Source organism: Schistocerca cancellata, chromosome 2, assembly GCF_023864275.1.
Source record: "Schistocerca cancellata isolate TAMUIC-IGC-003103 chromosome 2, iqSchCanc2.1, whole genome shotgun sequence".
NCBI classification, from domain to species: Eukaryota; Metazoa; Arthropoda; class Insecta; order Orthoptera; family Acrididae; genus Schistocerca; species Schistocerca cancellata.
The window spans coordinates 552,005,198-552,032,971 of record NC_064627.1 but is presented as its reverse complement, the minus strand read 5'-3'; the positions used below and the strand labels follow the sequence as shown (position 1 = coordinate 552,032,971).

At 41.7% G+C, this 27,774-nt stretch overlaps 2 protein-coding genes across 2 annotated transcripts in view; both read right to left on the bottom strand.

Annotated features, from left to right (window-relative positions):
- LOC126162139 (uncharacterized) overlaps positions 1–607 on the bottom strand; it is a 32,481-nt gene extending 31,874 nt beyond the window's left edge. The window contains exon 1 of the mRNA XM_049918434.1: positions 431–607. The gene's annotated coding sequence lies outside the window, so the exon portion shown is untranslated. The remainder of the gene's footprint in view (positions 1–430) is intronic.
- The window catches only part of LOC126162142 (uncharacterized), a 534,708-nt gene that overhangs the window by 83,989 nt on the left and 422,945 nt on the right, over positions 1–27,774 (bottom strand). The window lies entirely within an intron of this gene.

The following is a 27,774-nucleotide window of genomic DNA, read 5'->3' as shown; positions in this document are numbered from 1 at the left end:
AAGTGCTAGGGAAATTTCAGTGGCAGAGACTACAGTAAATACTCTTTGCACCGTGGAAAGGATTTTAATGTTACGAGTCAGACATCGTACATGTGTGTGTGTGTGTGTGTGTGTGTGTGTGTGTGTTTGTGTGTGCGTGTGTGTGTGTGAATTCCTAAGGGACCGAACTGCACAGGTCATCGGTCCCTAGACTTACACACTACTTAAACTAACTTATGCTAAGAACAACACACACACCCATGCCCGAGGGAGGACTTGAACCTCCGGCGGGAAGGGCCGCGCAATCCGTGACATGACGCCACAAACTGCGCGGCCACTCCACTCGGCAAGAAATTAGCTTTGAAAAACTTGGAGCTTACAAGAAGTTTCTTTCGTGATACACTCAAAGGTGGCTGAACCACTGACGCTGTAGATGAAGAAAGGTACTTACCACTAACGAGATTTCACTGCTGTCAAAGGACCTATAGCTCCGACACTTTTATAGTTCAAATTAAATCGGTCTGCTTAGTAAAACAAGTTAAAACAACTCTCTTCTCAACGTGCTGAAGGCAGCGCGCCAGCTGCCAGTGATTCAGACTGGCCCAAGGCCTTATCAGGTGTGTCCGGCGCCGTTCCCCCTCCAACACCGAAGTCCTACCACTTCCCTCCCGCCTGGCGAGTGAAGGACGACTTACTCAGAATGTGAAGTCAAAACGACACCCACTGCTTTTATAATGGCAGCGCGCAGGAGTAACAAGGTAATGTCGCATCGCTGCATCGCTACTACACTGACGAGGCGGTAATATCATGAGACCGCAGCCTGCTTCCCTGACAACATCTGACGTTAACATGTTCTCGCTGGGCACACTTATTTAGTAGATCATGCACCTCTGTTACTTACTTTTTAAAGTTGTGTGCCTCAGACAGTGAAAGGATCGCTTTGTCTGTCTGTCTGTGTGACCGACACTTAAAAACACTTCTTCTCAGGAGAAAAGAGAACCACTTGCATGAATATCAAGAGCTCAGATGGAAACCCAGTTCTAAGCAAAGAAGAGAAAGCAGAAAGGTGGATGGAGTATATAGAGGGTCTGTACAAGGGTGATGTACTTGAGGACAATATTATGGAAATGAAAGAGGATGTAGATGAAGATGAAATGGGAGATACGATACTGCACGAGGAGTTTGACAGAGCACTGAAAGACCGAAGCAGAAACAAGGCCCCCGGAGTAGACAACATTCCGTTAGAACTACTGATAGCCTTTGGAGTGCCAGCGCTGACAAAACTCCACGATCTGGTGAGCAAGATGTGTGAGACAGGCGAAATACCCTCAGACTTCAAGAAGAATATAATAATTCCAATCCCAAAGAACGCAGGTGTTGACAGATGTGAAAATTAGCGAACTATCAGTTTAATAAGCCACGACTGCAAAATACTAACACGAATTCTCTACAGACGAATGAAAAAACTATTAGAAGCCGACCTCGGGGAAGATCAGTTTGGATTCCGTAGAAATGTTGGAACACGTGAGGCAATACTGACCCTAAGACCTATCTTAGAAAATAGATTAAGGAAAGGCAAACCTACGTTTCTAGCATTTGTAGATTTAGAGAAAGCTTTAGACTATGTTGACTGGAATACTCTCTTTCAAATTCTGAGGGTGGCAGGGGTAAAATACAGGGAGCGATAGGCTATTTATAATTTGTGCAGAAACCAGATGGCAGTTATAAGAGTCGAGGGAGATGAAAGGGAAGCAGTGGTTGGGAAGGGAGTGAGACAGGGTTGTAGCCTCTCCCCGATGTTATTCAATCTGTATATTAAGCAAGCAGTAAAGGAAACAAAAGAAAAATTCGGATTAGGTATTAAAATCCATGGAGAAGAAATAAAAACTTTTTTTAGATTTGCCGATAACGTTGTAATTCTGTCAGACACAGCAAAGGACCTGGAAGAGCAGCTTAACGGATTGGACAGTGTCTTGAAAGGCGGCTATAAGATGAACATCAATAAAAGGAAGGGAATTAAATTAGAAACTGAACACTTAATGTAGTAAATGAGTTTTGCTATTTGGGGAGCAAAATAACTGATGATGGTCGAAGTAGAGAGGATATAAAATGTAGACTGGCAATGGCAAGGAAAGAGTTTCTGAAGAAGAGAAATTTGTTAACATCGAGTATAGATTTAAGTGTCAGGAAGTCGTTTCTGAAAGTATTTGTATGGAGTGTAGCCATGTATGGAAGTGAAACATGGACGATAAATAGTTTGGACAAGAAGAGAATAGAAGCTTTCTAAATGTGGTGCTACAGAAGAATGCTGAAGGTTAGATGGGTAGATTACATAACTAATTAGGAGGTATTGAATAGAATCGGGGAGAAGAGGAATTTGTGGCACAACTTGACAAGAAGAAGGGACCAGTTGGTAGGATATGTTCTGAGGCATCAAGGGATTACAAATTTAGCATTGGAGGGCAGTGTGGAGGGTAAAAATCATAGAGGTAGACCAAAAGATGAATACACTAAGCAGATTCAGAAGGACGTAGGTAGCAGTAAGTACTGGAAGATGAAGGAGCTTGCACAGGATAGAGTAGCTTGGAGAGCTGTATCAAACCAGTCTCAGGACTGAAGACCACAACAACAACAACAACAACATCAGCACTGGCCGGTCAAGCTGGTAGAGCTAGTCTGCTGTGAGGTGGCCAGCTGTAATTCACACGTAAAATGAGACGAGCAGAGGAGCAATACAGCTTCGAATATCATTTAATTTTTAAGCAGAATGAAATAGTAGACTGCAAATCTCCCACAGTATGCTCCTTAGACGACTAGACGAAAACCGCAACACGTTATCGTTTTTAGCTAATCTACTACTGTAATTCAAGGATGATGAAAATTCCTGACTTAACCACAGGGTAATTTTACTGCATAAGCTGTGTGTAACGTAAGAGAGTATTGAAGGATTTCACTGTATAGTTAAATATTGAAGCCACTGACGGTATTAATTACAGTAAGTCGTCTGGTAATCTCTTAGTTCCTTCCTTATCCGAATCCGAGAAATTCATTTCAGTTCTGGAAGTGTCACCTGCTACGTTGATAACGAGCATATCAACAACATAGAGTCCACGAAGTCAGCCAGGCGCAGCATTTTCTCATCTTCTTTTATGACGAGCCGTTCTATATCCAGCCAGCGTTCGGCAGTGACGTGTGAAAAAGCTGCTCTCTTTAGTTCCAGTACGTCTGTCAGCTTAACAGTCTTGTTACTTCTCGGGCCAAATCTCGCAGCTTGGCTACAGATCATTTCTGTTGGGTTCATATTGTAATGGTACAGTACCAAATGTAAAAATTCAGCATTTGTATGATGTGCTCGATGCTGTGAAACATATTGTTTTTCATGTTTATACGATAATTATCTACCTCTGTGGTATAAAACGATGGACATAGTCAAAATAAAGAGGATTTGGTTTTTCATTTTTGCCTTAAAAATGAAATTGTTGTGTTTTCTTAATTTAAACAACTGGTATGAACAGTTTTCGTAAAACATCGATAATTAAGAATTTGTATTTGAAACGGAAACAGGAATTTCGAGTACAATATGTAATTAGAAACAAGAAGACATGCATTATTCATGAAAAATGATGATGAGTTTTATAATTACGAGATGTAGGTATTTCAAATTGAAAGAAAAAGAATGGTTACGGGGAGATTTGAAACAACCCACGAATAATCGTGATTGGTTCTTATTCCATTACGCTACCTACTATGCTATACATTCATTATACATACGTTTATCGACTGCATTGTATTCAAGCACGGGAAAATTTCAAAGCCGATTATCTGCGTAAATTTATGAAAGACATTAAGGACAACCATTGCTTGGCACTTTTTAACCGCGTTCCACGCGCGTGCTTCACTACAAAAAAGAAGACAGCCTCAGCCATTTTCATATTGCGCATTAGCAGCGCGACAGTCAGAGAACAACGTTGGAGAGGCTGTGACTGTACACGATTTTTGAAATAAAAACTAAGTAGCTAAAGCGTGATTAAGAAAAACGTTGATGGCTGTTAATACATTTGAATATCTTAGAGTTTCATTTAACGTATCAAAGTGATAATATATCTAATACATAAGCAGGGCCTACTTCCAAGAGCGCAACAACACCAGTGTACGTGTGCTACGGCTTCCGACCAATCATCACTTTTGTGTTTGTTTACATCAGGTTTATTCTTACGATGAACGGATTATCACAAGGTGAGCTTACGTATGTCATCGTTATACACTTGGGGTTGCGGCAGTGTTGTGGATACAGTTTTGGTTTGTACTGGGTTGTTACTTAGTTTGTCGTGTACTCACGTTCGTTGGAGGGCGTGCGGCTAAGTGTATAGGCAAACAAGCAAAACTTTCGCACTTTGTTTATGATCCAAAACATTACACCATCTTGCTGTCCGCGTCGGTCGCGAGAAGTGTATCGCATGTTGCGAGAAGGTTGTGAATGCTGTAGCGGAAGTTCTGACGACTTCTGTTCCCTTATTTATGTCTCTGTGTCTGAAGGGGAAGTCGTTCTTTTGCTTTCTGTTCTGTGTCCTGGGTCAGTTCTTTCTGAGCGGTAAAGATTGTTGCAAAATGTGTTTTCGTTTATTACGTTTTTCCCTTCCACTATACCATTTTGTATGTAGCAATTTTCTTCTATCGTTGGTTGTAGTTACAGACTCTTGCTGTGTTTCAGAATGTGTAGATCGCTTTCGATATTAGTAGGATTATGGTTTTTGTTCATTAGGTGTTCTGCAAAAGTTGAATGTGTGCTGTGACTCTATAGAGCTCTCATGTGCTCTGTGTTCCTTTTTCGGAAATATCTGCTTATTTGTTCCATGTATTGGGCCTGACAGGAGTTACATGTGAGTTGATATAACCCAGCATTGCTGAATTATCTGAGGTTTCTTGTCTGGGCCGGCCGGAGTGGCCGAGCGGTTCTAGGCGATACAGTCCGGAACCGCGCGACCGCTACGGTCACAGGTTCGAATCCCGCCTCTGGCATGAATGTGTGTGATGTCCTTAGCTTAGTGAGGTTTAAGTAGTTCTAAGTTCTAGGGGACTGATGACCTCAGAAGTTAAGTCCCACAGTGCTCAGAGCCATTTGAAACATTTTTTTTGTCTGGTATTAGTCTTTTTTAACTGTATTGTTTGTTCTGAATGTTATTGGAATCCCTTGCTTTTTCAAGATGTTTCCAATTCTATGTAATAATTTGTTATTGTATGTTAATCTGTGTGGTTCATGGTGTGGGTTCCTGTAGTCATGTCCTAGTTCATGAACCACGGGCAACGTATGAGTGGCCAAGTAAGTGGTCCCGACAGTCGGGATACCAGTTACTTTGGAATAAGGCTGGGCATCTCGGACATATTCTGAGTCGTGGTCACCTTTGTGCTCATACGGCAAAGACTACCAAATTCACCGGTTAGTCCCTCAGCCGTTAGGGGTAAAACCCAATGGGACTCGGGGCAAGTAAGGCTAGCAACCTGCTTCCCTGGTACTTTAAATATGATGCTGGCAACAATCAGAGCAAAATGCCTCGGACCTTTGGAGGTGACGGAGTCCCACCTCTGACAAACCAGGGACTCCTAAGATACGACTTGGCAAACAAATGGTAATGAGATGGGGAGCTATTAATATCAATGGGGGCTACTCTGGGAAGAAGGTAGAGCTGGCAGAGGCTGCAAGTAAGATGGGGCTGGACGTTTTAGCTGTTAGTGACATTCGGGTAAGGGGTGAGAAAGAAGAGGAAGTGGGAGAATACAAGGTCTATCTGTCAGGAGTCAAAGCAGGAATAGCACAATGGGGTGTAGGGATTTACATCAAGAAAGAAATGGAACCCAGCGTAGTTGCAATAAGGTATGTAAACGAACGACTGATGTGGATAGATTTGACAGTGTCTAGCAAGAAAATTACGATTGTGTTAGTATATTCGCGTTGTGAAGGGACAGATCAAGATAAGATGGATAGTTTTTATGAGGCACTCAGTGATGTAGTCGTTAGAGTAAAGGACAAGGACAGTGTTCTGCTCATGGGTGATTTTAACGCCAGGATTGGAAATCTAACAGAAGGGTATGAAAAGGTTATGGGTAAATTTGGAGAGGATATGGAGGCCAACAGGAACGGGAAACCACTTTTGGATTTCTGTGCCAGTATGGGCTTAGTAATCACAAACTCCTTTTTTAAACATAAGACCATTCACCGGTATACTTGGGAAGGCAGGAGAACCAGATCTGTCATTGACTATATAATAACAGATCAGGAATTCAGGAAGGCTGTGAGGGACACATGTATTCAGGGGATTCTTTGATGACACTGATCATTATTTAATCTGCAGTGAAATTGGGATTGTGAGGCCGAAAGTGCAGGAGGTCAGGTCCATATGTAGGAGGATAAGAGCGGAGAAACTTCAGGATAAGGAAATCAGGCACAAGTACATAACAGCGATCTCAGAAAGGTACCAGTTAGTTGAATGTAGTCAATTACAGTCATTGGAAAAGGAATGGACAAGGTACAGGGACACAGTACTAGAAGCGGCTAAAGAATGTCTTGGAACAGTAGTGTGTAAAAGTAGGATGAAGCAAACAGCTTGGTGGAATGATACAGTCAAGGCAGCCTGTAAAAGGAAAAAGAAGGCGTATCAAAAATGGCTACATACCAGAACACAGGTAGACAGAGAAAGTTATGTTGAAGATAGAAACAAAGCCAAACAGATAATTGCAGCATCCAAGAAGAAATCGTGGGAAGACTTTGGAAACAGGTTGGAGACTATGGGTCAAGCTGCTGGAAAACGATTCTGGAGTGTAATTAGCAATCTTCGAAAGGGAGGTAAGTAGGAAATGACAAGTATTTTGGACAGGTCAGGAAAACTGCTGGTGAATCCTGTGGATGGCTTGGGCAGATGGAGGGAGTATTTTGAAGAGTTGCTCAATGTAGGTGAAAATGCGATCAGTAATGTTTCAGATTTCGAGGTAGAATGGGATAGGAATGATGATGGAAATAGGATCACATTTGAGGAAGTGGAAAAAATGGTCAATAGATTGCAGTGCAATAAAGCGGCTAGGGTGGATGAAATTAAGTCGGAACTCATCAAATACAGTGGAATGTCAGGTCTTAAATGGCTACACAGGATAATTGAAATGGCCTGGGAGTCGGGATAGGTTCCACCAGACTGGACAAAAGCAGTAATCACACCAATCTTTAAACATGGAAACAGAGAAGATTGTAACAACTACAGAGGTATCTCTTTAATCAGCGTTGTGGGTAAAATCTTCTCAGGTATTGTTGAAAGGAAAGTGCGAGTATTAGTTGAGGACCAATTGGATGAAAATCAGTGTGGGTTTAGGCCTCTTAGAGGTTGTCAGGACCAGATATTTAGCTTACGGCAAATAATGGAGAAGTGTTATGAGTGGAACAGGGAATTGTATCTATGCTTTATAGATCTAGAAAAGGCATATGACCGGGTCCCTAGGAGGAAGTTATTGTCTGTTCTACAAGATTATGGAATAGGAGGCAAACTTTTGCAAGCAATTAAAGGTCTTTACATGGATAGTCAGGCAGCAGTTAGAGTTGACGGTAAATTGAGTTCATGGTTCAGAGTAGTTTCAGGGGTAAGACGAGGCTGCAACCTGTCTCCATTGTTGTTCATATTATTTATGGATCATATGTTGAAAACAATAGACTGGCTGGGTGAGATTAAGATATGTGAACACAAAATAAGCAGTCTTGCGTATGCGGATGACTTAGTTGTGATGGCAGATTCGATTGAAAGTTTGCAAAGTAATATTTCAGAGCTAGATCAGAAATGTAAGGACTATGGTATGAAGATTAGCATCTCCAAAACGAAAGTAATGTCAGTGGGAAAGAAATATAAACGGATTGAGTGCCAAATAGGAGGAACAAAGTTAGAACAGGTGGACGGTTTCAAGTACTTAGGATGCATATTCTCACAGGATGGCAACAAAGTGAAAGAACTGGAAGCGAGGTGTAGCAAAGCTAATGCAGTGAGCGCTCAGCTACGATCTACTCTCTTTTGCAGGAAGGAAATCAGTACCAAGACTAAGTTATCTGTGCACCGTTCAATCTTTCGACCAACTTTGTTGTATGGGAGCGAAAGCTGGGTGGATTCAGGTTACCTTATCAACAAGGTTGAGGTTACGGATATGAAAGTAGCTAGGATGATTGCAGGTACTAGTAGATGGGAACAATGGCAGGAGAGTGTCCACAATGAGGAAATCAAAGAAAAACTGGGAATGAACTCTATAGATGTAGCAGTCAGGGCGAACAGGCTTAGATGGTGGGGTCATGTTACACGCATGGGAGAAGCAAGGTTACCCAAGAGACTCATGGATTCAGCAGTAGAGGGTAGGAGGAGTCGGGGCAGACCGAGGAGAAGGTACCTGGATTCGGTTAAGAATGATTTTGAAGTAATAGGTTTAACATCAGAAGAGGCACCAATGTTAGCACTGAATAGGGGATCATGGAGGAACTGTATAAGGGGGGCTATGCTCCAGACTGAACGCTGAAAGGCATAATCAGTCTTAAACGATGATGATGATGATGATGATGATGATGATGATGATGATGATGATGATGTTAATCTGTACCACATGTATCTTTTTCCTGATGTGATATGTTCCACCTCTATGCTTTCAGATCATTTGGTTGTGCTCTTGAGTGGGTGGCTGCTATTTTTATGTTTCATTTTTACATTGTTGTTGAGTTTGTTTATGATGTCCGTTCTGTAGTCGTTTTTAACAGCAATTTGTTTGATTATATTTAGTTCCTGTGTGAAGTTTTCTGGGTTAAAAGGTATTCTGTTTATCCTGTCGAGCATATGTGTGAATCTGACGTATTTATGAACTGTCAGATGGTTGGATGAGCTGTGGATAACAGTGCTTCTGGATGTGGGCTTCCTCTGGATGGAGAATTCATGTTGTGGGTTGTTCCTTGTGATTGTAAGATCCAAGAAATTTAGTTTCTTGTTTTTTTTCTGTTTCCATTGTGCAGTGGATTTGAGGGTGTACTGTGTTGATGTTAGAGTGAAGCTCTTCTATTCTTTTTTGTGTTTCATCTACAAGTGTATAATGCTGACATACGGAAATTTATCTTGTAGTATTTGTTTACTAACAGACGCTGACACAGTTACAGATAGAATGGCGTACGCTGAGATAAACGGCAAGATAAAAAGCACAGAAAATATGCCACAAACATCAACAACAATTCGCAAAACCATGCCATAATGTACAATAAATAAGGTAATATGAAAGTATCCACAAAAACTAAATTTCAAAAAACTGAAAGTAAAAATGTAATAATGTGATTGTATAACTGTGCTATTTTCTGCATGTTATACATTTTAAGAATTCACTGATTATGGCGATATTTGTCGCCGAAACTAGTTTGGGGAATAAATAAGTAAACAAACAACAAGGTGCTTGCATCAAAGTGGACTCACAATTCCCATATTGTTGGGTTTCTATGCAAACATGGGCGGAATTGAAGAGTTGCAGTCCGCAGCTCGTGGTCGTGCGGTAGCGTTCTCGCCTCCCGCGCCCGGGTTCCCGGGTTCGATTCCCGGCGGGGTCAGGGATTTTCGCTGCCTCGTGATGACTGGGTGTTGTGTGATGTCCTTAGGTTAGGTAGGTTTAAGTAGTTCTAAGTTCTAGGGGACTGATGACCATAGATGTTAAGTCCCATAGTGCTCATAGCAATTTGAACCATTTTTTTGAAGAGTTCAAGATTGATGAACTGTCTATACGTACATGACTGAGTTTCTAGGAAAACTCTGTGCACGAGTCCGTCTCGCTCAAGACCAATTTTTATTTCGTTGTTTGCTTTTTGTCGTGTCAGATTGCGATGGTGCTTGACAAGTTTACATTTTTCATAAGAGTTCTGCATATCTCAAGTAAAAATGTTATTTACGTTATACAATATATGAAAAGCGATGACGTGTACACTGCCGGTAAGTGAGAACTTATAGCCCTAAAGACGCCTTTTTGATGAAAGTTCACCGCCAAGCAATATGAACAGCTCAGTTTCTTTCACATTACTTCATAAGACGAGATACAGAAGATAATGAAATAAACCAAGGTGAATAATTGTTTCCAGTTAGTGATTACCTATATTTATGTATTTTCATGGGGAATAGAAGTCTTGATGTCTTGACTTTTCTTAGTGTATAGTGTATGGTGTTTTAGTTTCGCTGCTGTTACTAATGGTTCTGTAACAGTGACATCCATTACCAATTTTTCTTTGGTTTTTACTAAATACAACTACTACCGTTAGTGTTGCTTTCACGATTATGTACTGTCCTCCACTTTTAATTACTAGCCAGTGATGTGATGTATACTTCCCTTATCACGTGAAGCAATCACTGTTTGACGGCTTGTGACAACGCACTGGCCGTCAGTGAAAATCCACCCGAGGATATTAGTTGTCGCATTCAAAACATCCATCCACTCAGCTCTCGCTTGCCTGATATTGGCGGTGAATTGACTAAACGTTTGCACAGCCTTGTGCCATCATATCATTTCTACATTTGCTAGCAACAAGGTATAATCAGTCACTAACATTGGTTCAAAGGAATCCATCATAGAACATAAGGACAGACTTCCTATACATATACTTAACGTAATCAAAGAGAAAAGAAAATTATTTAGACAAATTAAACGACAACCTCATGAATGGGCACCAACGGAATGGAACCATTTTAACAAACAAGTTGGATCAGAGATTCGCTAATTCATAGCAAGCAGGTGGGAAGGTGAGTAACAGGACTTGACTCGCGTAGCCCCACTCACTTCTGGCATAAATTCAAGAGAATTATGGGCAGACCGTCACCGAAGAACCTGCTTTACAAATCGATGTCCGCATCACGGTGGACGAAAGGGAGAAAGCAGAAATATTCCACGATTTAAACCAAAAAAATACACCATCTTCCATAGGACTCCTAGATTTGACGACAGCCACGAGGAAATTATTACCAGGGAGTTTCATTCACTTCTATACAAAAATACCACACCAACCTATCAATCACTACTGAAAGAAATATAGGAATGTTAGATAAGCTTCTGCCATGCTAAGCGACAAAAATACAGCTCCTTGGAAGTGGCAGGATCGGACTGATTCCGAAACGTGGACAACCCAAAAACAACCCTGACTCATACAGACTTATCACGTTACTTCCAATTATTGGCAAAAGCTAAGAAGGAATAATTAACCGCAGTGTACAACGGTTTGTAGACGACAACAGCACATACAAAATGAAAAAGCTGGTTTCAGAAACAGTCACAGTATCGCCAATACATTATTAAGACCAACTACCAAAGCCGTAGAAGCCTGAAACTTAAAAGATGCTACTGTTGCTCTCTAATTGGACATAAAACGCGTCTCTGATGAGGTGTGGTATGCCGAATTTCTTCGAAAAATGCTCAAATACAGCTTCCCACCTGAAATAGTACCATTATAACCAACCTTATTGGAATTAGAAACGTACGAGTTGGGGATTAAAAATTGTCCAACTTCACACCCAAAGCGAGACTCCCTGAGGAAGCTGTCACTCCACATTGTTATATACAGTATATACAGTTGACATCCCAAGACCCAGCAGCTGGAATGAATACATAGCTTTGTACACGGATGACATCATTTATTGGTGTCATACACCCACCCACCTGCAGTGCAGTCAGTGAACAAGCTAACAGCTACAACAGTAAACTTGATATCTGGCTCAGTAAATGGAGAATCCGACCAAATCCAACCAAAAGCTAACTTATCCTATCCAAACTCAGAAATCTTACTAATCAACAACAACACAACCCCCAAAGGTCAACATTCTACTCTGGGCACAAGAAATTTCTCCACAACCAAACGTTACTCATACATTGGCAAAAAAACACGACTGAAAAGATTTAACAAGCTGAAAGCCGACTTAATTTGTGTGTCTCGTGGAATACCGAACACGTGGGGTGGAGCAACCAGTTGGCCACCTTACATACAAACTATTTGTACGACCCATTCTCTAACATGGACCTCAAGCACGGATTATGTCATCTAAAAAAACTCTATCTACTGACCGCAGGATGCTTCGAAGAGCTGGAGATGTAGGCTATGATTTCCCGACAAACTCCCTTCATGAAACAAAAAAAAAGACTATGATAGACAGAATAAAAGAACGTATCACTAGATTCGGCCTCAACAGACTACGTAACGATGGGCTTACAAAATCATTCTTACAGCTTGATCCTACAACGTTTAATTTTCTGAAACGCTAATATGCATTTCAGCCCTACATGTTCTCGAAGCAATATCGAATTAACTCCAACTGAATCCTCTGGAAAACGAAGAAATCAATGAAATAGTGAATAGACCAAGAACACCAACAAGGATGTGAGCTGACGTAGCAGCCTGGTAGAAAGGAAAACTTATTGAGCAAAATTACTTTCATCAACACCTATAGAAGAAGAAAATATTCTCTACACCGACTATTTTTCAAGTTTTTCGTCTTCCACAAATCTAGACGGCAATTTTCTACACCAACAAAACTCCAAGATCACAATATAACGTGACTGAGTTAATTTGAAGGTATGTACGCTGAACAGCAGACGACCAATACCAGCTGGGGTTTTTTCGAGCGAGAGGTTTCTCCCTCAACCCTGACACAAATGCCGGGATTTTTAATGAAGGAAACTTAATGAACAACATCTTAGAGTGTCACGGAAAAATTTGAAATAAACCAATCAAGAACTTTTGTAGCTGTTTGTTAAGATTATTTCATCTGTATTATGGACATATAAATACACCATAAATATTAAAAATATTTAGCTGAAATCAGTGCTGATGTGGGTTACCAACACAAGTACAAGAATAGCGTACCAATAGGGACAAGAAAGGAGGCATGAAGGGCGCCGAAAACAGTAACAATCATCCATTTATTGCACCATTACACACGCACAACTTGATACATGAGACATAATTGTCATACTCAAATCTGTTATGACGAACAATATGTATCACGAAGGGCACACACAATGGAGTTTAAGAAATTGCAATGGCACATCAACTCCGCTATGACAAACAGTGTGCATAATAAAGGCCGCACAATTTTACCAATGTAATAAACTAAAATAATACTAGCATAAAATTAACTAAAATGCCTTGAAGGAAATGTTTATGAGAAGAACACGACGGGGCCGCAAGGGAGGAGGCAACACAATACGTAACTCAGGTGCACCAAAACAAGCAACGGACACCAGGCCGCGCCAACAACGGACTCGTAAGGCACGCAACAACTCTCTCCGTTGCGGTTCCGCGCGTTCCACCCAAGTAATAGCTACCTGAAACATTTTTATACTTGGAACAGTACACCAGTGATCAGCAAATTAAAAAAAACAATAATATGACATAAAAATACAACAATTTAAGAAAATCACATCATATGACAATGAGCTTAAGGTCTTCCGGTAATTAACAGACCACGAAACAGGTAAAGGGGTATGGGCCATTATTAAATCTTCCGTAATTACACTACTAAATTTCTCAGTACCCAAGTTGCAATTAACGCAACAAGAATTAAATCATTTGAGTGATAATGTTACTTCAAAATAATAATAAAATCATTTCATACAGAATGGCCCGATCAGTACTCCCCAGTGAAGCAGTTCACACAAATGGTACTCCACGGCTCCGAGCACACAGCCCCATACCAAATGCAACACAACCACGGCGACCCGGCGTACTACCAGAACCACCAGGCAGTAAACCAAAATCGTACTAAGCCAAAACAAGGACCGACTTTTAAAACAACGAGTCCTAGCTCGGGCCGGACAACAGACCAAATGCCGGGAAATCCATAAGAAATCTCAGCCAACTTATTATCAAAACAACAATTTACGAACAATATGTAAAACACAAGACCTCTCAGTCCAAAGGCTTCCGTTTAGTAGCGAAGGTGGCTCCGTCCCGCCTGCTGAGGTGCCAAGCGTCGTACGGAGTGCCGAATCAAGTTTAAGCTTCGTTAACGGAAAGCGGAAGCACCACAAGACAAAATAAACTCCAATCTAACTGCGCAAGGCAAACTCTAAGGAGTGCCACTCGAAGACTATGCACTTGAAGATCAAACATGAAGCACCCAAACTAACGCGCCGCTGAACGACGCACTTTCGTCACCAGCGTCTAGTAGAGTACGGAGAGCAGCGTACCCCATCGATATGCATCCATGGGACGGTAAACGAGGATAACAATCCCAGCGACGGAGAGACAGGAGGACGAAATGACATCCCGCCGCACATAGAAGGTATTTCAAAATCAGGTTCGACAAACTACAACAGGCGACATTTTGCTCCCCTTGCGAATCAAGTTAAACGGCACACCACGCCGCTGTCCACACTATTAACCGTAAAATCAAGGTCCGGTCTTCCCATCGGGCCCCACTCGGCGTCCAGACGCAAGCAACCCTAGCCGAGCCGGTCTCCACGCCAAGGCAGCCACCTCTGCCCTCCCTCAAACACCTCCAGCTAAGCTTCGGCCAGCGATCACACACGGAAACAACCGCCTAACGCCAAAGCGCCGTCTGAGTGAAAGCACTAAGATCGATACGGACTTGGAAATAAGCGAGCACCGTAACAAGTGCGAACGTTTATTAGTAAAGTAAATAGGTCAAGAACTTCTTGAGATTTTTGTTGACTACCTTTGCCAAAAAACATTAATTAGAATATCTTGTAAAAATTTGAAGTAGACCAATCAAGCACTTTTCGAGATTTTTGCCAACAACCCTTCCCATTTATATGGTGAAGATATGTCACACGTATTAAACACTATGCAGCCTGCGTCTGACCTCATGTTTATTAGAGTATCGTGTAAAAATGGAAGTAAATCGGTCAAGCCCTTCCGAAATTTTTGATAACAACGTTAAAATAGGGCTTGTCTTTACACAGTAGCATAGGTTTTCACTAGCATAGGATTTCGCCGTTGTCATAATCTTGTATACAAGGTGTAAACAAAAAAACGAAAACGAAATGGTACAAATGACTTGTAAACGTCGTCATAAGATAACGAAGTCCCAGTGTCTCAGTATAATATGATGAAGTCGAAATGGATGAGCCAGGAGGGGAAACCGAAAGCAACGTCAACACTCCACCTACTCTGCTTGTAGCTTTGCCCTCAATTCTTGTCTCGGCATATCGTTCTGGAGCGCTGGAGCTTCGCTCTCGTACTAAGAGTTCCCTCTTTGTATTTCAAATTTGAATCTGTTCGTTGTTGTAACATAAGACATTTTATATGGCGCTTTGTTTTCTAGACTTTCTTTTTCTTTTTTACATTTGCCTCACTATATACCATTTATGTTTGTACTTCATATTGAGGCAGGAAATGTTAACATCACATGGAGTGGATTTCAGCTCTCGAAACCGGTGTGCCAGTTTCCTTCTAATTTCCTACCATCATTTGGGCTCTAGTCTTCCGTCGCTATCGATTAAGTATAGCTTTAGCCATCTTGCGTTTTGTAACTTTCTGTCATAATGAAATTGATCTGTTACTTGGTTTAATTTTTTATGTAGGCTGCAGCACTTCTTCCGAGGAGCCACAACATTAACATCGGAGCTGTTCGCAGTTGACAGTTACACATCCCTTTCTGCCATATAAGATATATTTATTCTCTGGGATCGAGAGGTTGTACAGAAACCAGACTCCACTAACAAGAATCGAAGGACGCGCGAGGGAAGCAGTAAATGAAAAAGAGGTGAGTCAGGGTTGCAGCATTCCCCCACGTTACAGTCTGTACATTGGGAAAGCCGTAAATGAAACCAACTAGTAATTTAGAAAGAAAATTAAAGTTCAGGGAGCAGAAATAAAAAGGAACATCAAAGCAGTAATCAGACTGAAGAGGACGACAACACCTATTACATCGCCATTTTCTTTGTCTACGTCATGTTAAACTGGGCTTCTACAGGAGGAAACAGGTTATCGACAAGGATATAACATCACTTAATAACAATAATAAGTAACACGTACTCACTCACCTGAAAATTGAGAATTCTAATACCAACAATGCAAACGTGAATGAGACGCCCGCAAAACCCTCGGGCCGGAACAGGTGATTAGGGTTGTGGAAAGGGCCAAATAGGGTGGCGGACAGTTTCACTTCAGAATTGTAATTTATTGTAATTTAATAACACCTTTAGACCAAAATGGCACATGGCAGTTAAAACTGCAAATAAAATTATATATAAGGCAAAAGTGGGTAGAAAAAACATATACAAGGTGCAACAAAAACGACTGAAGGCCTCAATTAAATTTCAAAATTTTAAGTTATATTAACGTAATCTTTTAAGGCAGAAGGCCGCAATGTTTTTGCTTAAGGGAAAATGTTGAGACTAAGGGTTTAAGCGGCCAAACATACATTAAATGAAAAAGCAACACTACGACAATAACTAAATTTAAGAATAAGGTTTTAAGTGGCTGAAGACCCACAATTGATTTACATAAAATACATTTTTTTTCTTTTAAAGCATTGGCTATAATAGATTACTAACAGACTAATAAACAACCATGAAAAGTACAGTATAGACAACAGCACTCAGCACTCAGACGCCTCCAGGAAGGGGGGGGGGGGGGGGCTGGAGGCTGCCCTCGAAACTTTATCGTGCACTTAGGCGAGACAGGTGGTGGGGCCAACTACACTTGATCCGTCAGTAACTCATCAACAGACAGTCACGGACCGACCGACCAAACAAGTTGCTAGCCACCGATCGGTACATAAAAATTGAAAGACCAAACTGCTACGGACGTGATTATCCACAATGAAATATGTATGAAGCTGTCAAAACTACACACCATGTCGGAAAGCGGAAACAGGTGAGGAAAGGAAGCTGCCTGAAATTACCTTAGTGGCCAGGGCAGATAATCGGAACACTAACGGCCACAAGGCAGAAATTTTGCTGGTACACTTGAATTTGAAATAAGGTAATATAGTTAACTTCACCAAAAAGGAACACTGCCTGAATTGACGTCAGTGGGCCTGGGCAGGTAACCAGAAGTCAGAAAATTCCGCTGGTGCACTTGAATTGTAGTGGACCAATATGGTTAATTCCATCGCATGGCGGCTCGATTTCACCACTAGAAACACTCAGTGTTGCTCACAGGAAAAGCTCCCCAACAGCGAACCACCGAAACGAACGACACAACATGAACGGACGTGGCTTTGGTACTTAACACGCGCCGGTCGCGGTGGCCGTGCGGTTCTGGCGCTGCAGTCCGGAGCCGCGAGGCTGCTACGGTCGCAGGTTCGAATCCTGCCTCGGGCATGGGTGTGTGTGATGTCCTTAGGTTAGTTAGGTTTAAGTAGTTCTAAATTCTAGGGGACTGATGACCACAGCTGTTAAGTCCCATAGTGCTCAGAGCCATTTTTTTTTAAACAAGTTGTCAGTGGAAACGACACCAACTACACACACTGTTTCACAGATGCTTCCACGAAGGCTTGAACAACATTCAGCAGTGGCTATGCAATCACAAAGACAAATCGGGAGTCCATACACACAAACAGCCAACCCTTAAACGATCGGCGAGCCAATTCACGTCGTCCAGTAGGACGACCAACTGACTATCAACGAAGACCGTCCCTGGCTCAAGTGATGTGTGACGGTAACGGTTGGGTAAGATATGGACATCCAGGCCTCACTGCTGCTCCAACCCGACTGAACTAGTGCCAGGTTCCAATTCCACGAATGGCTGGTCTAAACTGCTCCTCCTGGCATGTTCCAACTCATTGTCAGCCCGAACTCGCGACCCAAACTGGCTTCCGACAGACAACAACTGGGAAGTAATAGCAGCCGGGCAAAGATACTACAAGAGTGGATATATTGATACACGCTGCTAGCGCCGCTCATGGTCAGGCAAAGCAGCAACTCAGTGACACCAGTAATTTAAAGTAACTTAGTGAGGTGGAAGTACGTTAAAAACAGGGTGTAAAATACACCATGGCGGGAACATGAGCCACGCACGGCCCAGTGAAGTTATTTTTCCAGCAGTCGCCATGAATTGTTTCAGCATGGCTTGCATCCCTCTGTGAATTTGTTTTGCAAGGCTCCTATACTTTTTAGTATTTCACTCTTAGCCAGCACTTACTCTGAACTCCTTGGCCACTTCTTTGAACATCTTGTCAGCCATCAACCAGAAAATGTGTCAGTCATTCAGCCGAAAGAGGTTTTCCTGGAACTCACTGGCGAATTGTGGAGGAAAACATGCCCGATACTGCGGCCTTCCATTGAGCAGCTTCGCGTGAAGGTGGGGGTGCCCTCGCAAGGCTAACATTCAGTGGCGGTAGTCGAGCGACAGACCAGCCTTAGCCAAGCTGAAACCATCCGCTGACTGGTCGTTCATCAGCAGGAACCCAGGGGCTGCCTCCCAAACAGGTAGATGCGGGCCGCCAGTGGGTCTGACTCCTCTCCCTCCGCCGCTCTCAGCTCACTGTGCACCTCAGGCACCAACTCGCAAAGTAACAACGCCTCCTTCTCGAATACTCGATGGACCTTTAGGATGTGGTTCCTGAAGAGGGGCAGCAGCTTTCTCGGTAGTTGCAGGGGAAACAGTCTGGATGATTGACTGATCTGGCCTTGTAACACTAACCAAAACGGCCTTGCTGTGCTGGTACTGGGAACGGTTCTGAAAGCAAGGGGAAACTACGGCCGTATTTTTTTCCGAGGGCATACAGCTTTACTGTATGATTAAATGATGATGGCGTCCTCTTGGGTAAAATATTCCGGAGCTAAAATAGTCCCCCATTCGGATCTCCGGGCGGGGACTACTCAAGAGGATGTCGTTATCAGGAGAAAGAAAACTGACGTTCTACGGATCGGAGCGTCGAATGTCAGATCCCTTAATCGGGCAGGTAGGTTAGAAAAATTAAAAAGGGAAATGGATAGATTAAAGTTAGATATAGTGGGAATTAGTGAAGTTCGGTGACAGCAGGAACAAGACTTCTGGTCAGGGGAATACAGGGTTATAAATACAAAATCAAATAGGGGTAATGCAGGAGTCGGTTTAATAATGAATAAAAAAAAATAGGAGTGCGTGTAAGCTACTACAAACAGCATAGTGAACGCATTATTGTGGCCAAGATAGACATGAAGCCCACGCCTACTACAGTGGTACAAGTTTATATGCCAACTAGCTCAGCAGATAACGAAGTAATTGAAGAAATGTATGATCAAATATAAGAAATTATTCAGATAGTAAAGGGAGACGAAAATTTAAGTCATGGGTGACTGGTATTCGGTAGTAGGAGAAGGGAGAGAAGGAAACATAGTAGGTGAATATGGATTGGGGCTAAGAAATGAAAGAGGAAGCCGCCTGATATAATTCTGCACAGGGCACAACTTCATCATAGCTAACACTTGGTTCAAGAATCATAAAAGAACGTTGTATACATGGAAGAAGCCTGGAGATACTGACAGGTTTCAAATAGATTACATAAGGGTAAGACAGAGATTTAGGTTTTCAATTGTAAGACGTTTCCATTGGCAGATGTGGACTCTGATCACAATCTATTGGTTATGAACCGTAGATTAAAACTGAAGAAACTGCAAAAAGGTGGGAATTTAAGGAGATGGGACTTGAATAAACTGAAAGAACCAGAGGTTGTACAGATTTTGAGGGAGAGCATAAGACAACAATTGACAGGAATGGGGGAAAGAAATACAGTAGAAGAAGAACGAGTAGCTTTGAGAGATGAAGGCAGCAGAGGATCAAGTAGGTAAAAAGACGAGGGCTAGTAGAAATCCTTGTGTAACAGAAGAAATACTGAATTTAATTGATGAATGGAGAATATATAAAAATGCAGAAAATGAAGCAGGCAAAAAGGAATACAAAAGTCTCAAAACAAGATCGACAGGAAGTGCAAAATGGCTAAGCAGGGATGGCTAGAGGACAAATGTAAGGATGTAAAGGCTCATCTCACTAGGTGTAAGATAGATACTGCCTACAGGAAAATTTAAAAGACCTTTGGAGAACTGAGAACCACTTGTATGAATATCAAAAGCTCAGATGGAAACCCAGTTCTAAGCAAAGAAGGGAAAGCAGAAAAGTGGAGGGAGTATATAGAGGGCCTATACAAGGGCAATGTAATTGAGGACAATATTATAGAAATGGAAGAGGATGTAGATGAAGATGAAATGGGAGATACGATACTGCGTGAAAAGTTTGACAGAGCACTGAAAGACCTGAGTCGAAACAAGTCCACGGGAGTAGACAACATTCCATTAGAACTACCGACGGCCTTGGGAGAGCCAGTCCTGACAAACCTCTACCATCAGGTGAGCAAGGTGTATGAGACAGGCGAAATACTCTCAGACATCAAGAAGAATATATTAATTCCGATCCCAAAGAAAGCAGGTGCTGACAGATGTGAAAATTACCGAACAATGAGTTTAATAAGTCACGGATGCAAAATACTAACGCGTATTCTCTACAGACGAATGGAAAAACTGGTAGAAGCCGACCTCGGGGAAGATCAGTTTGGATTCCGTAGAAATGTTGGAAAACGTGAGGCAATACTAACTCTACGATTTATCTTAGAAGCTAGATTAAGGAAAGGGAAACCTACGATTCTAGCATTTGTAGACTTAGAGAAAGCTTTTGACAATGTTGACTGGAATACTCTCTTTCAAATTCTAAAGGTGGCACTGGTAAAATACAGGGAGCGAAAGGCTATTTACAATTTGTACAGAAATCAGATGGCAGTTATAAGAGTCGAGGGGCACGAAAGGGAAGCAGTAGTTGGGGAGGGAGTGAGACAGGCTTGTAGCCCATACCTGATGTTGTTCAATCTGTATATTGAGCAAGCAGTGAAGAAAACAAAAGAAAAATTCGGAGTAGGTATTAAAATCCATGGAGAAGAAATAAAATGTTTGAGGTTCGCCGATGACATTGTAATTCTGTCAGAGACAGCAAAGGACTTGGAAGAGCAGCTGAACGGAATGGACGGTGTCATGAAAGTTGGGTATAAGATGAACATCAACAAAAGAAAAACGAGGATAATGGAATGTAGTCGAATTAAGTCGGGTGATGCTGAGGGAATTAGATTAGGCAATGAGACACTTAAAGTAGTAAAAGAGTTTTGCTATTTGGGGAGCAAAATAACTGATGATGGTCGAAGTAGAGAGGATATAAAATGTAGACTAGCAATGGCAAGGAAAGCGTTTATGAAGAAGAGAAATTTGTTCACATCGAGTAGTCCGCAGCTCGTGGTCGTGCGGTAGCGTTCTCGCTTCCCGCCCTCGGGTTCCTGGCTTCGATTCCCGGCGGGGTTAGGGATTTTCTCAGCCTCGTGATGACTGGGTGTTGTGTGTTGTCCTTAGGTTAGTTAGGTTTAAGTACTTCTACGTTCTAGGGGCTGATGACCATAGATGTTAAGTCCCATAGTGCTCAGAGCCGTTTGAACCATTTTAACATCGAGTATTGATTTAAGTGTCAGGAAATCGTTACTGAAAGTATTTGTATGGAGCGTAGCCATGTATGGAAGTAAAACGTGGACGATAACTAGTTTGGACAAGAAGAGAATAGAAGCTTTCGAAATGTGGTGCTATAGAAGAAATCTGAAGATTAGATGGGTTGATCATATTACTAATGAGGATGTATTGAATAGGATTGGGGAGAAGAGAAGTTTGTGGCACAACTTAACTAGAAGAAGGGATCGGTTGGTAGGACATGTTCTGAAGCATCAAGGGATAACCAATTTAGTATTGGAGGGCAGAGAGGGGGGTAAAAATCGTAGAGGGAGACCAAGAGATGAATACACTAAACAGATTCAGAAGGATGTAGGTTGCAGTATGTACTGGGAGACGAAGGAGCTTGCACAGGATAGAGTAGCATGGAGAGCTGCATCAAACCAGTCTCAGGACTGAAGACCACAACAACAACAACAATGAACTGTAGATTAAAACTGAACAAACTGCAAAAAGGTGGGAATTTGAGGAGACTGGACCCAGAAATATCTGACTAAACCAGAGGTTGTACAGAGTTTCAGGGAGATCGTAAGGGAACAATTGACAGGAATGGGGGAAAGAAATACTGTAGAAGAATGGATAGCTTTGAGGGATGAAGTAGTGAAGGCAGCAGAGGATCAAGTAGGTAAACAGACGAGGGCTAGTAGAAATACTTGGGTAACAGAGGAAATATTGAATTTAATAGATGAACGAAGAAAATATAAAAAATGCAGTAAATGAAGCAGGCAGAAAGAAATACAAAAGTCTCAAAAATGAGATCGACAGGAAGTGCAAAATGGCTAAGCAGGGATGGCTAGAGCACAAATGTAAGGATGTAGAGGATTATCTCACTAGGGGTAAGATAGATACTGCGTACAAGAAAATTAAAGAGAGCTTTGGAGAAAAAAGGACCACTTGTATGAATATCAACAGCTCAGATGGAAACCCAGTTCTAAGCAAAGAAGGGAAAGCAGAAAGGTGGAAGGACTATATAGAGGATCTATACAAGGGTGATGTACTTGAGGACAATATTATGGAAATGGAAGAGGATGTAGATGAAGATGATATGGGAGATACGATACTGAGTGAAGAGTTTAACAGAGCACTGAAAGACCTGAGTCGAGACAAGGCCCCTGGAGTAGACAATATTCCATTAGAACAACTGACGGCCTTGGGAGAGCCAGTCCTGACAAAACTCTACCATCTGGTGAGCAAGAAGTATGAGACAGGCGAAATATCCTCAGACTTCAAGAAGAATATAATAATTCCAATCCCAAAGAAAGTATGTGTTGACAGATGTGAAAATTAACGAACTATCAATTTAATAAGTCGAAGCTGCAAAATACTGACGAATCGTAAAACTGGTAGAAGCCGACCTCAGGGAAGATCAGTTTCGATTCCGTAGAAGTATTGGAACACGTGGGGCAATACTGACCTTACGACTTATCTTAGAGGAACGATTAAGGAAAGGCAAACCTACGTTTCTAGCATTTGTAGACTTAGAGAAAACTTTTGACAATGTTGAGTGGAATACTCTCTTTCAAATTCTGAGGGAGGCAGGGGTAAAATACAGGGAGTAAAGTGTTATTTACAATTTGTACAGAAACCAGATGGCAGTTATAAGAGTCGAGGGGCATGAAAGGGAAGCAGTGGTTATGTAGGGAAGCAGAATACTCACGCCTTATAAAATTATCATCAGTCTTTCCATTGTGTGCCAGCCTAGTCTGCTGTAACTAGCTCTGACGTCATAAATGTTGCGCAATACTTTAAAAATCAAGTAAATAACCTGAAACGGTTCTAGCATGTCAGGAGTAATACTAAATCAATATGTGTTAAATATCAGTTCAATAACTTTAACCATTTTGAAAATTTGGATTTTTTCTGTAAAAATCAATGGCGCAACAGAAAAGAGTTAGAGACTTAAAAATTTATATTTAGATTCCTTTTTCATAACAATTTAGTAGAAACAGTCTTCTGGATCTCACAAATTAAGATTTTAGTTGAAATTCATTATTTTCTGGTTTTTGTCTTAAAAAATAAGGAAGCCAGATAGATTAAGTAGCCTAATAAATAAGGCTAGGATGTTTAAATTTAAGTAGAATGGAGATCCGCTATAATCATAAAGATGTGAGAAGTTTCAACTCAATAACTATATAACTATAGCGATAGCGTATCTCCAAAGGGCAAGTTCAGAGCTCGTCTCCTGCGTGTAGTGTAATTAAATTAATTCTCTCGCCCAAAATAATTGACTTAGCCACGTCAGACTTTTATTATGATTACTTACCTGTGTGCTGAATGCACATTTAAATTGAGAGCTTCATCGGCCATCAGCAAAGGAAGCGATGATTTATTCAATAACTTAATGTGGTGTATTGCCAGCCCAGCGGCTAGTCGGGAGAGCCGATTTGATCAGGCGTTCCCTTAGCCGTCCGCACCGCGGCTTTATATATAAGAACGCTGCGCGAGAGGAGAAGGGCCCAGTTCTCTCCAGACGCTGAATAGCACACCATCTGTGTCGGGAGTCGCGTCGCGTCGCGTTGGTATAATTGTTATAAACAGCCTCGGATACCGTATTAAGTTACTCGGGATACGCGTAACCATGAAATCATTTTCGAGTGAAGTGTTAATTCTGGGATGACTTTAATGATCTATCTTCAGTTTGCGTATGTCGTATTTTCACGTACCGTCGCGGGACCGACATTCTACCATTATTTAGCGTGGCGTTTGATGAGCATATTCATCAGATTATGGCGAGCATTCATTTAAACATTTAATTTGAACAGTTAGAGTTGTATCAGCGCATTAGACTCTGAACTGCTCTGGTAGTTGGATTGTGTGGATGCTTTTTTTTCACCTGTGACTTTCAGAATATAGCAAACGTTTTTACACGATCGTTTTTGATTATGAATCCCAGACAATTTCCTAATTCCTCAGAGCTTTAAGCTGTAGCTATAAGTGTATTTCTCAGATGAAGTGGGCACTAGGAATTCTAATTACAGGCTTCACGTTTTGCTAATCACTTTCAGGTTGCCAATATTGTAGTTAGAGAGCCAGTGTTGAGAATGGCAAAAGACAGCATAAATAATAGGAACATTTTAAACAACATAATTCCACCCGCCGCCCCACGTATGGTTAAACGGCAGGGAATTGCATCTTTTCTTTTCTACATAACATTCTACATTTATATAACAATAATTATTCCACCCTCCGCCCCACAATTGGTGCATCAGCCGGGAAAAACAAAACATTTATTATTAACAATAATAATAATTCAACCCGCCGCCCCACAGTTGGGAAGGGAGTGAGACAGAGATGTAGCCTCTCCTCGATGTTATTCAATCTGTATATTGAGCAAGCAGTAAAGGAAACAAAAGAAAAATTCGGAGTAGGTATTAAAATCCATGGACAAGAAATATAAACTTTGAGGTTCGCCAATGGCATTGTAATTCTGTCAGAGACAGCAAAGGACATGGAAGAGCATTTGAACGGAATGGACAGTGTCTTGAAAGGAGGATATATGATGAACATCAACAAACGCAAAGCGAGCATAATGGAATGTAGTCGAATTAAGTCGGGTGATGCTGATGGAATTAGATTAGGAAATGAGAAAAAGTGGTACAGGAGTTTTGCTATTTGGGGAGCAAAATAACTGATGATGGTTGAAGTAGAGAGGATACAAAATGTAGACTGTCAATGGCAAGGAAAGCGTTTCGGACGAAGAGATATTTGTTAACATCGAGTATAGATTTAAGTGTCAGGAAGTCGTTTCTGAAAGTATTTGTATTGAGTGTAGCCATGTATGGAAGTGAAACGTGACGATAAATAGTTTTTACAAGAAGAGAATAGAAGCTTTCGAAATTTGGTGCTACAGTAGAATGCTGAGGATTAGATGGGTAGATCACATAACTAATGAGGAGATATTGAATAAAATTGGGGAGAAGATGAGTTTGTGGCACAACTTGACGAGAAGAACGGACCGGTTGGTAGGACATGTTCTGAGGCATCAAGGGATCACAAATTTAGCATTGGATGGCAGCGTGGAGGGTAAAAATCGTAGAGGCAGACCAAGAGATGAATACACTAAGCAGATTCAGAAGGACGTAGGTTGCAGTAAGTACTGGGAGATGAAGAAGCTTGCACTGGATAGCGTAGCATGGAGAGCTGCATCAAACCAGTCTCAGAACTAAAGACCACAGCAACAACAACATAATATACAGGAAAATACACGTGACGAAAAAATTAGTTACCTGCTGTAGATAGCACAGTAATTGATTGTAATATCCACTTTACTTTTCATATTTTCCTCAATTCGATAAGAAGCAAGCAAATGAGGTTGTTTCAGGTATGTTATATAAAGCTGAACCAATCAGCTACGATTAGAACCTATAGAGATGCCAAACGTCGGATATGTTGAGTACTACGTTTCATCTGGTATTGCAAGATATTTTCTATGGGACTAAGATCGGGTAATTAAGTGGGTCTGTTGAGGTTCTATAGTGTGCTTGAGTGCTCCTTAAGCTAGCGTACACATTCTGAATATGGCTGTTGTCATCTTGTAAGACTGCATTGTACACAGCATAGTCTTCATGCTAATTTAGAACAGATGGCAACACTTGCTCGCATAGAATGCTGAAACAGAAGATTCTGGTTCATGTTCATGTTCATGCTAACCTGAGTTAACGGGCGCAAGACATTTTCTGTCGGGTTTAAGCCCGATTGTGAATGACAAAGAGTGACACCGTCAGTTAGGCTATTGTTACACCCATTTATCTTACACGGTGTTACATAACTGCAAGTGGTACAACGTTCCTTGCCGACACGATGTACAGTCGGTGCTGAAAACACCAACAATTTGAACAATTACATACAGGGTGACAATTATTGAAATATATTTAAAAAAGGTAAATTAGTTACAAAATACAGCGTGCACACATTTTATTTAGCACAGATATTCAGGTTATGACATGTTCGATATGCCTGCCATCATTGGCGATTATGTGGCGCAGACGAATAGCGAAATTCTGCCTGTCCCGCAGAAGTGTCGGACCTCCTGAATGGCTGTTTCCAGCTCAGAAATGGTTTTGGGTTTATTACTGTCACCTTGTGTTTAATATGGCCCCACAAAGAGCAGTCGCATGTGTTCAGACCCAGCGAATATGGAGGCCAATCGAGGTCCATGCCAGTGGCCTCTGGGTATAACAGAGCCAGAATGCGGTCCCCAAAGTGCTCTTCCAGGACATCAAACACTCTCCTGCTTCGATGGGGTCGAGTTCCGCCTTGCATGAACCACATATTGTCGAGATCAGGGTCACTTTGGATACTGGAGAACAAATCATCTTCCAAAACCTTCACATGGCGTTCGGTAATCACCGTGCCATCAAGGAATGTTGCACCGATTATTCCGAGACTCGACATTCCACATCACGTGGTTTTCCGTTAAGGGTGAAGAGAGTTCTAGGTTGTGAAATTCGGATTATCAGTCACGCAAATGCACCAGTTTGGCTTTCTGAGGGACCCAGTCAGTTGAAATTAGGCTTTATCGCTAAAACAAACCTTGCATGCGTATAGTAATGCCCATCATGCCCTCTGGCCAACCATGCAGTTTGAACTTCCTAACGCAAAACATTCACAAGTTAGGACGATTTTATTTCATATAGTTCAACAATTGTCACCCTGTACATGGGATGATTATGGGCTTGTCCAAACACGATAGTCCCTTATTCAGAGATTTCCATTGACAATAGCTGCATTTGGACATCGAATTGAATCAGCGGTAACAGATGAAAATTTGTACCAGACCAGTAGTCGAACCCGGATCTCCTGCTTAACGTGAGTGATAGTCTTAACCGCATCGATCTTCCGAGTTCACGCCCCATCTGAGCCAAATTCCCGCCCTTTTACACGCTACTTGCATAGCATCACCGACCTATGAATACTTCCCATTTTGGATTTCTGCAACAGATCGGACTTGGTGTGCGTCCACACTAACAGAATGGATCTTTGGTCGCCACACCGTATTGATGTGTACTTATATGTGGTGTCTGTTCTTTCGGACATGTCTGAAAAAACAGACATCATATCCATAAATATTATAAAAACGAAGGTACATATTCGTTTATGAGCCAAAACATTATCACCACTTGCTTAATAGCTGATTGGGCCACCTTTGCACACAATATATCACCGATTCTGCATATCATGGATTCTACCGTTCGTTGGTAGATTTGTGGAGCTATGTGTCACCAGGTTTCTACGCACAAATCCTATAATTCCCGTAAAGAACTGGCCGCTGCACTGTGTACG